The sequence below is a fragment of the Panthera pardus genome, unplaced genomic scaffold, assembly GCF_024362965.1.
Source record: "Panthera pardus isolate Hobbes unplaced genomic scaffold, ASM2436296v1 HiC_scaffold_25, whole genome shotgun sequence".
NCBI classification, from domain to species: domain Eukaryota; kingdom Metazoa; phylum Chordata; class Mammalia; order Carnivora; family Felidae; genus Panthera; species Panthera pardus.
The window spans coordinates 87,309,763-87,325,305 of NW_026526821.1; the positions used below are offsets into that span (position 1 = coordinate 87,309,763).

General features: G+C 39.6%; 1 protein-coding gene and 1 pseudogene across 8 annotated transcripts in view; both read left to right on the top strand.

Moving 5' to 3' along the window:
* The window catches only part of ZNF638 (zinc finger protein 638), a 136,592-nt gene that overhangs the window by 35,245 nt on the left and 85,804 nt on the right, over nt 1-15,543 (top strand). The window lies entirely within an intron of this gene.
* On the top strand, nt 7,805-10,926 carry LOC109262690 (ATP synthase F(0) complex subunit C3, mitochondrial-like; annotated as a pseudogene).

A 15,543-nucleotide genomic window follows, 5' to 3' on the forward strand; every position in this document is an offset into this window, starting at 1 on the left:
TCTTCAGAGTCATTAAATATTGCCTGTTCTCATCACTTGGCCTAGACCATCTTCTCAGTATTATCTCCCCAGGTAATCTCATCAATGGCTCACAGCTTCAATTATTAGAAACATGCCAGTGACTTCTAAATTTATATCTCATAAGCCTCTTTTGAGACCTATCCTACGTATATCTCATTGCCTATTTAGCATTTCTGCTTTGTCAAAGACACTCCAAACTCTACAAATCCAAGCTATGCAGAACTAATGAATCCCCCGTCCCCCAAACCTGGCGGTCTTCCAGTGAAAGGCAAGATTATCTGTCCCACTGAATAAGCCATCAATTTAGGAATCACTGTTGACACATCCTTCACTTCTTCCTCATATCTATATATTACCAAATTGTACCAATTTTGCCTCCTAAATATGTTAAGTTTTTTCCATTTCTTACTGTCTTCATTGCCAGCACCTTAGTCTGTACTGTAATTTTTGGCCAAATGAACTGGTTTCCTATACCCAATTAGGCCTCCATCTTATAAATTCTCTATATCAAGGCTTCTCAAAGTATCTGTGGTGAAGGACCAATTTTTCAAATTTCCAATCTGGGGGCACTTTGGTGGATTAGTTGGTTGAGCATCCAACTCTTGATTTTGGCTCAGGTCATGATCTCACAGAGCCCACTTAAGATTCTCTTTCTCTCTTTGCCCCTCTCCTGTTCATGCTCTCTCTCTCAAAAATTAATTAATTAAATAATTAACTAATGTCCAATCTGTCACAGAACAATATTTTTGTTAAATACAATAAAAATAAGTTACTGGAAAAAATAAAATAAAAATGCAAAGAGATACAAAATATAAGCCATGCATTTTTATTAGCTTTAAGACCTAAAAGTGCTGTGTTAAGTTGATATAAGTTTCTGAACACTCACTTTTGGCCCTTAACTTGACATGTACTGTTTTATCTCCATTGTGTAGCAAAATGGCTGGAGTATAGAAGACACTTAAATGAAAGACATAACTTTGGCAATTGGACATTCAAATTGTTTTCAGTGGTGGCCATTTGAATCTATCTGTAGTTAAGTCTTCATTTCTTTAGAATCGATTCCTAGATATAGAATTGTTAGATCCAGAGTATACACTTTTTTTTTTTTTTAAGCTAGGCTTCTTGCCTAGCGCAGAGCCCAATGTAGGGCTTGAACTCAAGACCAGAGGTGAGATCAAAGGTCGCACACTTAACTGACTGAGCCAGCCAGACACCCCCAGAGTAGAAACATTTTTTAAAAGGTTTCTGTTAAGTTAAATTGCCTTCCAGAAAGACTGTGTTCACATCAATATTGAATGTACATGCTCGTTTCTGTTCCTTAGGAATAGGTCTCTCTTTTTTTTTAAGTTTATTTATTTATTTTGAGAGAGAGAAAGAGCATGCGCGTGCGCGCGCGCGTGTGTGTGTGTGTGTGTGTGTGTGTGTGTGTGTGCATGCAAGGGAAGGACAGAGAGAGAGGGAGAGAGAGAATCCCAAGCAGGCTCCACACTCAGTGCAGAGCCTGATGCGGGGCTTGATCTTAGGACCTCAAGATCATGACCTGAGCTGATATCAAGAGTCTAACACTTAACAGACTGAGCCCCCAGGTGCCCCAGGAATAGGTCTCTTTGTCTGTTAAGCTCCTTCACTCAAATTTAACTGCTTCAATCATGGCCTCTGTCTTGGGGCATTTTCAAGGTGGGGAGGCACAACTTTTCTTCCCCTTGTCCCCAGTGTGCATTTCAGACTGGCTCATTATTATATGGTATTCACCTTTGTCCCACCTAGAGTGGGTTGCTGTGAGGCAAAAGGAAGCAAGAAGACATTGGTCCTTCAGGCTGTCCCAATTCTTTGGATCTTCCAGGACCCTGATGAGCTCTCCCATTGTGACTCCTTTACATTAGCTTGAGGCAGAACTTTTGGTTTTTGTAACCTAGTAAGGTTAGTGATTATCTGACCTGCACCCATTTTGGGATTACTGCCTCTGGGCAATACAGATATCTCTTTGCAAGGCTCTAGAGTGTTTCTTATTTGTTTTCAGATGGGCCATTTTGACTGAAGCTTATTCTTTCTTGCAAGAATTCAGTGTCAGAAGTAGCCAATTATATGACTTAGCTTACATGACTGAGGATAGTTTTTGACTTTGATACAAAAACACTGGCTTGGGGGTATCTGGGTGGCTCAGTTGGTTAAGCATCTGATTCTTGGTTTTGGCTGAGGTCATGATTTTGCAGTTCTGGAATTCAAGCCCCGCAATAGGCTCTGCACTGACAGTGTGGAGCCTGCTTGGGATTCTCTTTCTCTCCCTCTGCCTACCCTCCCCCACCCCCCTACTGTCTCTCTCTCTCTCTCTCAAAATAAATAGACTTTTAAAAAAATTAAAAATAAAGAAAACACTAGACCAAGCAAATAAATTTATTGTCTTATACAACCCAAAGTCCAGTGATAGGTGGTAACTGATAAGTGTCAGCAGTGGCTCACTTATGTCAGTATAGACCCAGGTTTATTCTTCTCTTCATCCTGCCATTCTCAACAGAGGCTCTATCCTAAGACTGGCTTCCTGTGGTGGCAAGGGAGCTGCCAGTAACTACAGAGGATAGAGACTTTCTTGGTGATGTCTTGGAATGGAGGCAAGGAGAGGCTGTCCACTAAAATGAAATGTCTTTTCCCTTTAGTCTGATTGGCCCAATTTAGGTTTTGTGTTCATATATAAGATACTGTATTTCTAAAAGCCTCTCAAACTTTAGGTTTGATAGGCACAGATACAATGTTCCAAGTTATAGTAGTTTAACTGAGCATGGCTGGATATAAGGGTTCAGGTGATGTCATCCACATCTTCCTTCTCTCTTTAACAGCTTTTCTCCATTTGGTAGTCACGAAGGCCACCAGAAACCTGAGACTTACATCTTATCAGGTTAGCAACCTTAGCAGAAAGAGAGCGTCTTCTCTGATAACTCTGCAGAAAAACCCCAGAGAAGATCCTGCTTGGCCATATTCTCATTCCTGAATCAATTACTGTGACCACAGGAATAGAATACTTTGGTCAGGTCTGGGTCCTGTGTCTACGGGGGAAGCAAGCACCCCTAAGCTACTTAGAAATAGTTCTCTAGAAAAGGGCTTGGTTACTGAAAAAAGCCAGAACAGGTACTGGGAAGGCAAAAATAATAGCTGTTCACTATAATGGTATTTTAGCAATTCAAAAGAGGCCAATTTGGCAGAGCAGTAGCTCTCAAATTGTGGTCCCCACAATTTCTGACCTATTGAATCAGAAACTGTAGGGGGTGGAGCCAGAAATCTGTGTTTTAAAAACCTACCTACCATGTGATTCTGATGCAGGATGAAGTTTGAGAATCAGTGATAATGAGGTTTCCCTCTGGAGCTATGGAAGTGCAATAGGTCAAGCAATTAATTCTGGGGATAGGGGAGGTTTCTTAGGGGAGGTGGAATCTAATTTGAGCTCCAAAAGATTAGGTGGACCTCACTGTGTGAAAACATTTCCATTTCTTTCTCTCCACCTTCCTACTCTTCTCTTGCATTGAAGCCTGGCTGATGCCAATTTAACATATTCATTCTGCCTCTTGAGTCACTGTGTCTCAGCTTTTCTTTCTCCTAGAATATCCCTCTTTTTTTTTTTTTTTTTTCCTCTTTACTGATTCAAATCCTAGCCATCCTTTAAGGGTCAGCTCAAACCTTCATTTCTTCCAGGAAATCTTTTTTTTTTTCTCCAATTTATTTTTATTGTTTGTTTGTTTATTTATTTATTTATTTTGAGATAGAGCGTGAACAGGGGAAGGGCAGAGAAAGAGGGAGAGAGAATCCCAAACAGGGTCTGCACAGTGTACAGAGCCCAACATAGGGTTTGAACTCACAAAGCCATGAAATCATGACCTGAGCCAAAGTCAGACACTTAACCAACTGAGTCTGCCAGGTGCCCCCATTTCTTCCAGGAAATCTTACCTGATAACCTCAATTTTCACATGGTAATTGATTTTCTATAGACCAGGTACTATGATAAGTACTGGAATTATATAAATATACTATCTGGTTTAAAGGATATATGCATTTTTTTTAAGATGCCATCAGAATGCCCTCTAAAAAAGGCTCTACCAGTTTACATATTCACTAACATATGAGTCTACTAAATTCCCCACATATTCACCCCCACTAGATACTATCAGTCTTTCGTTTTTGCCAATCTGGTAAGTGAACAATATCTTCTTACTGTTTTAATTTGTATTCCTTTGATTACTAATAAATTTGACTATTTGCATTTTCTCTTCTATAACTTGCTTGTTAATATCTGTCTGCTATTTTATGAGAATATCATAGAATGAGTGGCTTATAAACAACAAACACTTATGTTTCATAGTTCTGGAGCCTGGAAGTCCAAGATCAGGGTGCCAGCATGACCAGGTCTGGTGAGAACCCTCTTCCCGAGTTGCAGACACCTGTATTCTTGTGTCCTCACGTGACAGAAAGAGAGCGAGAGAGCTCTCTGGGGTCTCCTTTATAAGAGCACTAAATCCCATTCACAAGGCCTCCATCCTCATGACCTAATCACCCCCAGAGGCCACACCTCCTAATACCACCACATTAGGGGTTAGGGTTTCAACTTATGAATGGGGGTTGAGGCGAGGGACACAAACATTCATTCTGTAAGAATATTCTAAGTTCGTTAGTTTTTATTTTTAAGCTTATCGTACAGAAACTTTAATTTTCTTTCTTTTGGTGTACAGTTCTTTGTATTTTAACTTACGTATAGATGTGTATAACTACCACCATAATCAGAAAAAGAACAGTTTTATCATTCCAAAATGCTCCCTTGTGCTAGCCTTTTATAGTCACACTTCCACTCCAACTGTAACTCCTGGCAACTACTGATCTGCTCTCCATCACTGCTGTCTTATGGTTTTGAGAATGTTATATAAATGGAACCACATAGAAGGTAACTTCTTGAGGCTAGATTCTTTCACCCAGCATGTTTTAAGATTTATCCAAGTTGTTGTATGTATCAGTAATGTGTTCCTTTTTATTGCTGAGTACTGTTCATCGTATGGATGTACCAAAATTTGTTTATCCATTTATCCTTTGAAGGACATTTGGTTGTTTCCTGTTTGGGGCTATTATAAATAAACCTGCTATGGACATCTGTGTATAGGTTTTCGTGTTGATATAAGCTTTTATCACTTTAGGGTAGATTCTCAGGAATGGGATTGTAGGGTTATATAGAAAATGCTTGTTTAACTTTATAAGAAAGGGCCAAGCCATTTTCTAGAATGGATGTACCATTTTGGATTCACACTAGCAATGTATCACATTACCTACTGACTCTTCCAGAGCTAATTAAATTAGGGATAAGTGCCTTAGCCAAAATGTATGTTCTATTAGTCAGACCAGTGACTTATGAATGGACTAGTATGAGAACGCTGCAAAAAGGGGACAAAGGGACCCAAACAAATCTGAATCTGAGATTTACAGAAAGAAGAGAAGCAGAAGCTAAGGTCAGAGGGGAAGCAGAAACCTAGAAATACAGAGTCATCTGTATGGTAGACTTATTTAAGTAGGGAACAACAGTTGCCTGTGTCAGAGGGCATGAGGAGATGACAAAGTCAGCAGAGCTGCTGTTGCCGGGTCATGAATGATGAGAAGTTCATATTCTATTGCTCTTTGAGACCTGGCTTTCCAGTAGCAGAGCTGGAGGCTCTGTCCTTTTGTTTGTTTGTTTGTTTCTGTCCAGCTTTAAAATAAACTCTCATAAGTTATAGAAGGAACCTTTAATGTAAAAGCTTTACTGAGACATGATTCACATATGAATTCAATGGATATCATCCATTGAAAGTGACCATTCGGTGGTTCTTAGTATATTCATAGAGTTCTACACAGCTATCACCACAATCAACATTAGAAAGACTTCCATCACTCTAGAAAGAAACTTCAGGCGCACCTAGGTGACTCAGTCAGTTAAGCATACGACTCTTGATTTCAGCTCAGGTTATGATCTCACAGTTCATGCGTTCCAGCCCCATATCAGGCTCTGTGCTGATAGTGTAGAGCCTGCTTGGGATTCTCTCTCTCCCTCTCTCTCTGCTCCTCCCTCACCCACGTTTCTCTCTCTCTCTCTCTCTCTCTCTCTCTCTCTCTCAAAATAAATAAACCAAAAGAAAAAAAAAAACTAAAGGAATTAAAAACAAAACAAAACAAATAAAATAAAAAGAAACTCCATATCCCCAGCCAAACAAACTTTTTTATCATGGGGACCATGTGCAGTTCCTGATTGTTCCTGAGTAACAGGTTTCCATTCCCTGCAAGTCCATGAAAGTCTTCAAATAAGACAATCACAGCTTACTGCAGGAGCCAAGTATCAACCCACTCTACTGAAATGACAAAGCCTACCTATGACATGTGATTGTTCATTCTGTTTCTGAGTATGACTCTCACAGGGCTCTGTGTGATGTGTGATGTCCTCTTCCCCCAGGTGGTAAGTATATGTGACAACAAATTGCTAGCAATCTCATTTTCTCAGTGTTGGGTGTCATGTGTTCAGCCATGTCAATAATCCTAGGTTGGGAATCCCACCCTTGCTAATGGGGTGACTAGGAAGAAAATAAAACAAGGTGTTCAATAACATATTTGAGCAGGCAGAAGAAAGAATCAACACACTTGAAAATATTTAATTGAGATTATCCAGTCAGAGGAGCACAAAGGAAAAAGAATGAAGAAAAATGAACAGAGCCTAAGAGATATGTAGGACACCATCACACATACCAGAGTATGTGTAATAGGAGTCCCAGAGAGAGAGAGAGAGAGAGAGAGAGAGAGAGAGAGGAGAGAGAAAAACAGGGAAGAAAGACTTTCTGAGGAAATAATATACAAAGACTTTCCAAATTTGGTGAAAGATGTGAAACTACACATCCAAAAAGTTCAATGAACTAAAAGTTCAATTTATCCTAGCAGGATAAATTCAAAGAGATCCACATACAGATATAGTATAGTCAACCTGTTGGAAGACAAAGAATCTTGAAAACAAGAGAGAATGGACTTATCTTATACAAGAGAGCCCCAGTAACAATGACAACCAATTTCTCTTTGCAAATCGTGTTGGCCAGAAGGCAATAGAATGACATATTTAAAGTGCTAAAACATGTGGTACCTGGCTGGCTCAGTCAGTAGAGCATGTGATTCTTGATCTTGGGGTTGTGCGTTTGAGCCCCATGTTGGGTATAGAGATTACTTAAAAATAAAAAAAAACTAAAAAGCCTTTTTAAAAAACATTTCTTATTTATTTTTGAAAGAAAGAGAGAGCGAGAGAGCAGGAGAGGGGCAGACAAAGAGGAGAGAGAATCCAGGGCAGGCTCTGCACTGTGAGCATAGAGCTCAACATGGGGCTCAGACTCTTGAACTGTGAGATCATGACCTGAGCCAAAATTCAAGAGTCGGCCACTTAACCGACTGACTCACCCAGGTACCCCTAAAAATAAAAAATAAAAAATAAAAAAACTTTAAAAGAATACAAAGTGCTAAAGGAAAAATGTATCAACCAAGAATTCTGTATCTGGTCAAACTATCCTTCAAAAATGAAAGAGAACCACACTCCTTTTTTTTTTTTTAATTTTTTTTAACGTTTTTATTTATTTTTGAGACAGGGAGAGACAGAGCATGAACAGGAGAGGGTCAGAGAGAGGGAGACACAGAATCTGAAACAGGCTCCAGGCTCTAAGCTGTCAGCACAGAGCCCAACGCGGGGCTTGAACTCACAGACCGAGAGATCATGACCTGAGCCGAAGTCGGCCGCTTAACCGACTGAGCCACCCAGGCGCCTGGAACCACACTCCTTTGACCTCTGAAATAGCCACTGCCACCGCCTTCCAGGAAGAGAAGAAGTGGGAGAGGAACTTAAGTTGCCTGTCACCCAAGTCTTCTAGCTGTGCTGCCTGCAAAGAGTATAGTATGTTCATCTGTGCCAAGCTTGCCTGCACCTCTCCTCTAATCCAAGCTGGATCCAGAATTGCACCCAGACCAATTTCTGCATCAGTGTTATCTTGAGAGAAGAGGGCTCTACAGTATTTAATGGCAGCACAGAATGGTGTTTTAGCTAATCCAGTGGGAGTTTCACGCCAGTGCAATCAGAGAGACATTGATACTATTAGCAAAGTTATTGGTACAGGTGGTGCAACAACAGGAGTAGCAGTTTCTGGTGCTGGTGTTGGAATAGTATTTGGCAGCCTTCTCATTGGTTATGCCAGAACCCCTCACTTGAATCAGCAGCTGTTCTCATATGCTCTCCTCGGACTTGCCTTGTCTGAAGCTTTTGTTTGATGGTCCTTTCTTAATTTTATTTTCCATGTATGAGAAATTACTGCTTGAAATGTTGTCCCTCATATTAATTATGGATGTAATTCTGTGTATCTTACAGTGACTCCAAAACCTATAGTGATGGTGCCACGGAAACGTCCATTACAAGTTTCCCCACTGTCTGAAAGTAGAGCATTCCTATGAAATATTTCTTAAGCCAAAATGGTATAAAGTGAAGAGTGTCCCCCACTTTCTGAAAATTGTGTTACACTGCTGTTTTTTATGAAAGATCTACATTGGTACCTGTTTTAGCTGTTTCTTCTGCCAGTTCAGATCTATTCTCGAACCCTTCTAGTGAACTTGTTATTTTAGTTATTGTACTTTTTACCTCCATAATGTCCATGTGGTTCTTTGAAAAAGTTATTCCTCCATCTTTATTGACATTCTCTATTTGCTGCAACATGTCATACATTTTATTTACTTCTTTTAGCATGGCTCCCTCTAGTTCTTCCAATATATTTCTTTTTTTTTCAGATTTTATTTTTTATTACTTTTTAAAATGTTGATTTATCTTTGAGAAAGAGAGAGAGAGAGAGAGCAGGGGAGGGGCAGAGAGAGAGGGGGACACAGAATCTGAAGCAGGCTCCAGGCTCTGAGCTGTCAGCAGAGCCCAGTGCAGGGCTCGAAACCACAAACATGAGATCATGACTTGAGCGGAAGTTGGACACTTAACTGAGCCTCCCACGCGCATCTCTACCAATACATTTCTAATAATTATTATTAAGTCTTTGTATGTTAAATCCTATATCTGAACCTTGTCACAGGCAGTTTCTGTTGTCCTATCTTATTGTGTAGGAGTCACACGTTCTTGTTTCTTTGTATGTCTTGTAAATTTTTGTTGTTGAAAACTGGACATTTTAGGTACCATGTAGCAAATCTAGATCCTGATTATCTCTCTCCTGGGACTTATTTTTCTTGTTGTTTGGTTGGTTGTTTGTCTAATAACTTAAACAAACTATTTTAGTGAAGCCTATTGCCCCTTCAATGTGCAACCTCTGTTCTTGCTCCTCAGAGAATACAGCCGTGGATAGGCACAAGTTACTCTGGGATGACAGTGTTTTAGCAGAGCTCTCTTTGACAGTCTCTTTTCCTGATCTCTCTGTTAAGCTAAGCTGTCTGCTTCTGTTAGTATTTAAAATCCCTTCCCTTTTGGGCGTCTCAGCAGGCTGTTTGCATGTTCTTATGACATGGAACCTGGCTTTTCCTGCTGTAAGTAATCCAAAAGAGAGAAGGGAAAGTCAGGTGGAAGGTATCCTCTTTATGACCTACCCTTAGAAGTCACATAGCATCCCTTCCACCACATTTTATTTGTTAGAAACAATATGATAAGTCTGACCTGGGCATTCAGTGAGTGCGGAATTGGGCTCTACCTTGTGAAGTGAATCATATCAAAGAACCGGTGGATATATTTAGGAATCACTTTTTTTTTTTAAAGTTTATTTATTTTTGAGAGATAGAGAGCAGGGGATGGGCAGAGAGAGGGGGAGACAGAATCTGGAGTGCTGTCAGTGCAGAGCCTAACACGAGGCTCAAACTCACAAACTGCAAGATCATTACCTGAGCCAAAGTTGGACGTTCAACTGACTGAACCACCCAGGAACCCTTAGAAAGCACCTTAATAAGAAGAGGCAAACTGGGACACCTGGGTGGCTTAGTCGGTTGAGTGTCCAAGTTCGGCTCAGGTCATGTGGTTCATGGGTTTGAGCCCCACATGGGGCTTGCTGCTGTCGGTGAAGAGCACGCTTTGGATCCTCTGTCCCTGTCTCTCTGCCCCTCCCCTGCTCATGCTCTCTCTGTCTCTCAAAAGTAAACATTTAAAACACACCTTATAGTCTGGCAAAACGAGGCAAAATTCAAATATCAGTAAGGCCCAACTTTTGTTGATGTTTATGTTCTTTAGCAGGGCATGATATGGCTCTGGGGTTTCTCAGACTTTCATCATGGCTCTGTGTCTATCTCAATCATTAGATTTTGATTCTAAAGATATATGGAGCGTAGAGGTGCCCTGGTGGCTCAGTTGGTTGAGTGTCCAACTCTTGATTTTGGCTGAGGTCATGATCCCAGGGTCATCGGATTGAGCCCCATGTTGGGCTCTGTGCTGAGTATGGAGCCTGCTTAAGATTCTCTCTCTCTCTGTCTCTGTCTCTCTCTCCATCTGTACCTCTCCTCAACTCATGTGTTCTCTCTCTCTTTCTAAAATAAATAAATATAAATAAATAAATAAATAAATAAATAAATAAATAAATAAATAAAGTAAAGACATATAGAGGGCAATTATTGCCCCCAAATCCCATTTTTTACAACACTTGCACTTGAGATGAGATGGTGATGAGATTCTTTATGTCATTTAGACAAAGTCCCATGCGTGTTAACAAATCACAGGAAAAAGCTTGGGATGACTATTCTTTTTTCTAATCCTTTCAGGCATTGAGCTGTGACTGTGCTGAGCAGGCGGAAGGCGCACAGTGGCTAGAGCTGCTCAGTACTTGTATGGCCAATCAGAAAGCAGTGTGGGTAACAAAAGGGGTGGAGGATTGTGGACAAGAGCGATGGTCAGAAGAGGATGTGGAGTAAAACGACTTTTTTTCTGTCAGGAATGCTGACATTTTTAGATGGGAATGTGAATTTCTGCAAGTGGTCCAAGGTAGCTAAAAGGTATAAAAGCATGGAGTAGTGTGGATATAGTAGATTCTAAAATTAAAAAAAAATCTTTTTTTCTCAGGAATGCCAAAAATATTCATGAACATCTTTTAGTTTACAGGAGATTTCCAGATTCACATCTTATGGGCAAGCTAATCTAGTCCCTTCCCTTACCCCTTTTTATGGTAAGGAAACCAAAATCCAGTGAGGTTAGTATCAGAGCAGGGCTAGAAAGGAAACTTTTGTGATTCCTAATCCAATAAGTATTCAGTGTTCTGTATAGCCATAAGTGGCTTATCAAGATTTGCATGATCTTATCCCTTATACTTCTCTATCCTTATCTTGTCCTTCCTCTGTAACATTCCACATCAGCTGTGCTGGCCTTCTAGTTATTCCTCAAACATACCCAATGTGCTCCTGTCACAGGGCCTTTGCACTTGATGTGTCCTGTTGGAAACCTCTTCTTCCAGAGATCTGAATGACTTTCCCTCACTCTTCCCTTATATCTCTGCTGTCACTTTACCAGAGAGGACTTCCCTGGTGACCATATCTAAAGCATTATCCAGCCACTGCTTTATCATTTTTCCCTTACTTGCTTTATTTCCCTTACTTTATGTTATCACATTATATATTCTTTGTTTATTATTTCTTTCCACTAAAACGCTGTGAAAGCAGGTACCTGATTTTTCTTGACTACTGTATCCTCCAGTATTTAGAGTAGTGGCACAGAGTAAGTATTCAATGTAATGAAAGTCAATTTGTCATGCCTTTGTTTGAAAGCTTCCCATCTCTTCACAGTAAAAACCAAAGGCCTTGAGATGGTCTTTGTTATGGACTGAATTGTGTCCTCCCAAATTCATATGTTGAAGTCTTAACCCCAGTATGCCTCAGAGAATATGACAGTAGTTGGAGATAGGACCTTAAAGGGTAATTACAGTTAAATGAAGTCATGAGAGTGGGCCCTAATCCAATATGACTGGTGTCCTTATAAGAAGAGGTTAGAGACACTAGAGATGTATATGCATAGAAGAAGCCCATATGAAGACACAGAAAGAAATTGGCCAACTGCAAACCAAGGAAAGAAGCTTAAGGAGAAACCAAACTTGTCTATACCCTGATCTTGGACTTCTAGCCATCAAAAATGTGTGAAAACAAATCTGTTGTTTAAGCCACCCAGCCAGTGATATTTTGGTAATGGCAACCACAGCAGACTAAAATAGCCTGGTTCCCCTTCACCTCATCTCCTGTGTCCCCTCTTACTCATGCTATTGCAACTTCTTTGGCTTTCTTGCAGTTTCTCAAGTATGCCAAGATGGCCTTCACCACAAGAATTTTTGTATTTTATGTTCACCTTTCCTAGGCTGCTCTTCCTCCCAGATTTCTCTAGTGCTTATTTATACACTTCAGTCAGTTTTCTGCTCACATGCTGCCTTCTTAGTCATGCCTTTTTTTTTTAAAGTGTATTTATTTATTTTGATAGAGAGAGAGAGAGAGAGAGCACTTGTGCACAAGTGGAGGAGGGGCAGAGAGAGAATCCCAAGCAGGCTCCATGCTGACAGCATGGAGCCAACATGGAGCTTGAACTCACAAGCCATGAGATCATGATGACCTGAGCCAAAATCAAGAGTTGGGTGCTTAACTGACTGAGCCACCCAGTGGCCCCATGCTTTTTTTTTTTTTTTTTTTTTTAAAGAAGTTTGTTTGCTTATTTATTTTAGAAGTAATCTCTATACCTACCCAACATGGGGCTCAAACTCATGAACCTGAGATCAATGTTGGATGTTCTATTGACTGAGCTAGCCAGCCACCCCTGGGTCATGCTTTCTTGACCATCCTATTTAAATCACAGCTTCTGTTACTTCCTTATTCCCTCTGTCCTGATCTTCCTTGGTTTTCTCCAAAGCAAGTACCAATCTGACATACCATATATATTCTTGTTTATTGTCTGTCTCCCCCATCTAGGCTGTATATGCCATGAGGGCATGAGTTAGTGTTGCCTTCTGGTTTGTCACTGACTCTTTGGTGCCAGAAGAGTTCCTGGAACAGAGGAGGACCTCAAATAATAACCTCAGTTAATGAATGTGAAAAATGGTCCTGGAACATAGGTAGACAGATAAGTAAGACAGACTAGAAGGTCCATGAATCCATTTTATATATGGGAACTTACTCCTTTGTTGCTTGTTTTTTAAAGGGAAGAGCCATTTCAGTGAAGGGGGAAGAAAGTATCATTTTTTAAAATATCTGGAAACTTCATGATTTAATATATTTGGAAGAAAATAAAGTTAGATCTTTACTTCATATCAGAAAAAGAATAAATGTTAGATAAAATATATCTAACTGCAAAAAATAAAATTATGAAATTGTAAACAAAAATTTAGCAAGTTTAGGAGAATTTTTGTATAATTCCTGGGTGTGTATGCTTCTGGGGAGTAGAGTGAGGTTTCTTAGACAAAAAGAATACTCAGAAGTCATAAGAGAAAAGATAGATTTGATTACATTTAAAATTTACAATGGCAAAAGATACTCAGAAAGAAAATATATACCTATTTGACAAAGGGTTAATGTTCCTTCTATACTAAGAATCACCTCCTAATACAAAAGAGACAATCAGCTCATTAGAAATATAAGCAAAGAATATTAGAAGGATTTTTTTTAAAGTTTATTTATTTTTGAGAGAGAGAGAGAGAAACAGAGCATGAACAGGGGAGGGGCAGAGAGAGAAGGAGACACAGAATCTGAAGCAGGCTCCAGGCTCTGAGCTGTCAGCACAGAGCCCAACATGGGGCTCCAGTTCACAGACCACAAGATCATGACCTGAGCTGAAGTAGGACACTTAACTGACTGAGCCATGCAGGCGCCCCGAAGGATTTTTTTTAAAGGAGGAAACTCACATGGCTGGTAGATATGAAAGGAGGTCAATAACTTCATACACACATGAACACGCACACACATACACACACATTGTTACTCATTCATTTTGTAATAAATGTATACACTAATTTTTCTACTGTGTGTCAAGTATTATTATAGGCATTGGAGATAAAGCAGTGAAGAAAACAGGCAAAATATCGAACATCATGGAGCTTATGTTCTAGTGGACAGAGATAAGAAGCAATAAGAAATAAATTATATGGTATGTTAGGTGTAAGTGCTGTAGAAATAAGTAAAAAATGTAAGGGGACAACATAAAAGAAAAAGGAATTTACAAGATTATTTTGCCCAATTCTAGGGAAATGAATTTGGAAACCCAGATAAAATGGATGTTTTTCTAGGAGAATTAAATTGCCAAAATGATTGTGGGGGGGGGGAGAAAGACATTATAATCAAATTATATGTCATAAAACATCTAGATATAGATATATATACATCTTTAATGTAGCAGTGTAACTATTGGGATTCTAGCCTATAAAAATAAAAATATCAGTGGGTAAGGCTGTTTATATACAGCAATGTTTATAGTATCCAAAAGATTGAAAACAACTTCAGTGTCAACAACACGTTGAATAATTGATAATGGAGCCATACTGTGAATATTATCTATTTAAGAAAGAGGATCTATATCGTTTACTTGGAGAAATGTCAGTAATCAGAAAAAGAAATAGCAGGCTAATGTGTAAGTTTTTGGCAAAAAAGAAAAAGAACATTTCCCGTTACATGCAAATAATATGTTTGTGTATGTTTGTATGAATATACAGAAATGTATGGAAGGAAACACTTCAAGACTCAATATTAGTTATTTGGAGTTGGCGTGTTGACTTTTTTTGTTTGTTTGTTTGTTTCCTCTACCAGGATATTTAGTTTGAAATAAAAATGTGGTTAAATATAGTTTGTAAAAAAAGACTTTTCTTTCATCTTTTTCTGTGCTTATTTTATTTTTATTTATTAAAAAAATTTTAATGCTTATTTTTGAGACAGAGAGAGAGAGAGAGAGAGAGAACGCGAGCTTGCACGCGCGCCCCGCGCGAGCATGGTCGCGGAGGGGCGGAGAGTGAGGGAGACCCAGAATCTAAAGCAGTCTCCAAGCTCTGAGCTGTCAGCTCAGAGCCCCACGTGGGGCTGGAACGCAGCAACCACAAGATTGTGAGCCAAAGTCGGACACTTAACCGAATGAGCCGCTTAGGCCCCTCTCTATGCTTATTTTAATGTTAATAAAAGAAACGCATCTGCTGGCTGCTAGGTAAAACTGACGCATGAGACGTAGGGCAGGTGGTGTGATTTGTGTGGTATCCTAGGTGAGACTTCTGAGTTTTACCAGATTTTGCCCAACCATTGAGCTTTTATGTTGGTGTAGTAGAGTAAGTTAAGTTACTCAAGTTCTCTCAACCCCAAGTTTTTTCATCAGTTAAATGAAGGTTAAAAATATCTAACACACAGGTAGGTTATTTTTATTGTGGAATGACACATGAAAGGATTTTTAGAGCGTTAAGCTTTCAGCTTAATAAGCTTCAAATCAGTTCTAATTTCCTGATATTTTCAGTGGCTGTGATACCCATCACATCATTGCTAGGGATGCAAAAATAGATTTAAGGCAGGAACATAAAGGCAGGAAAA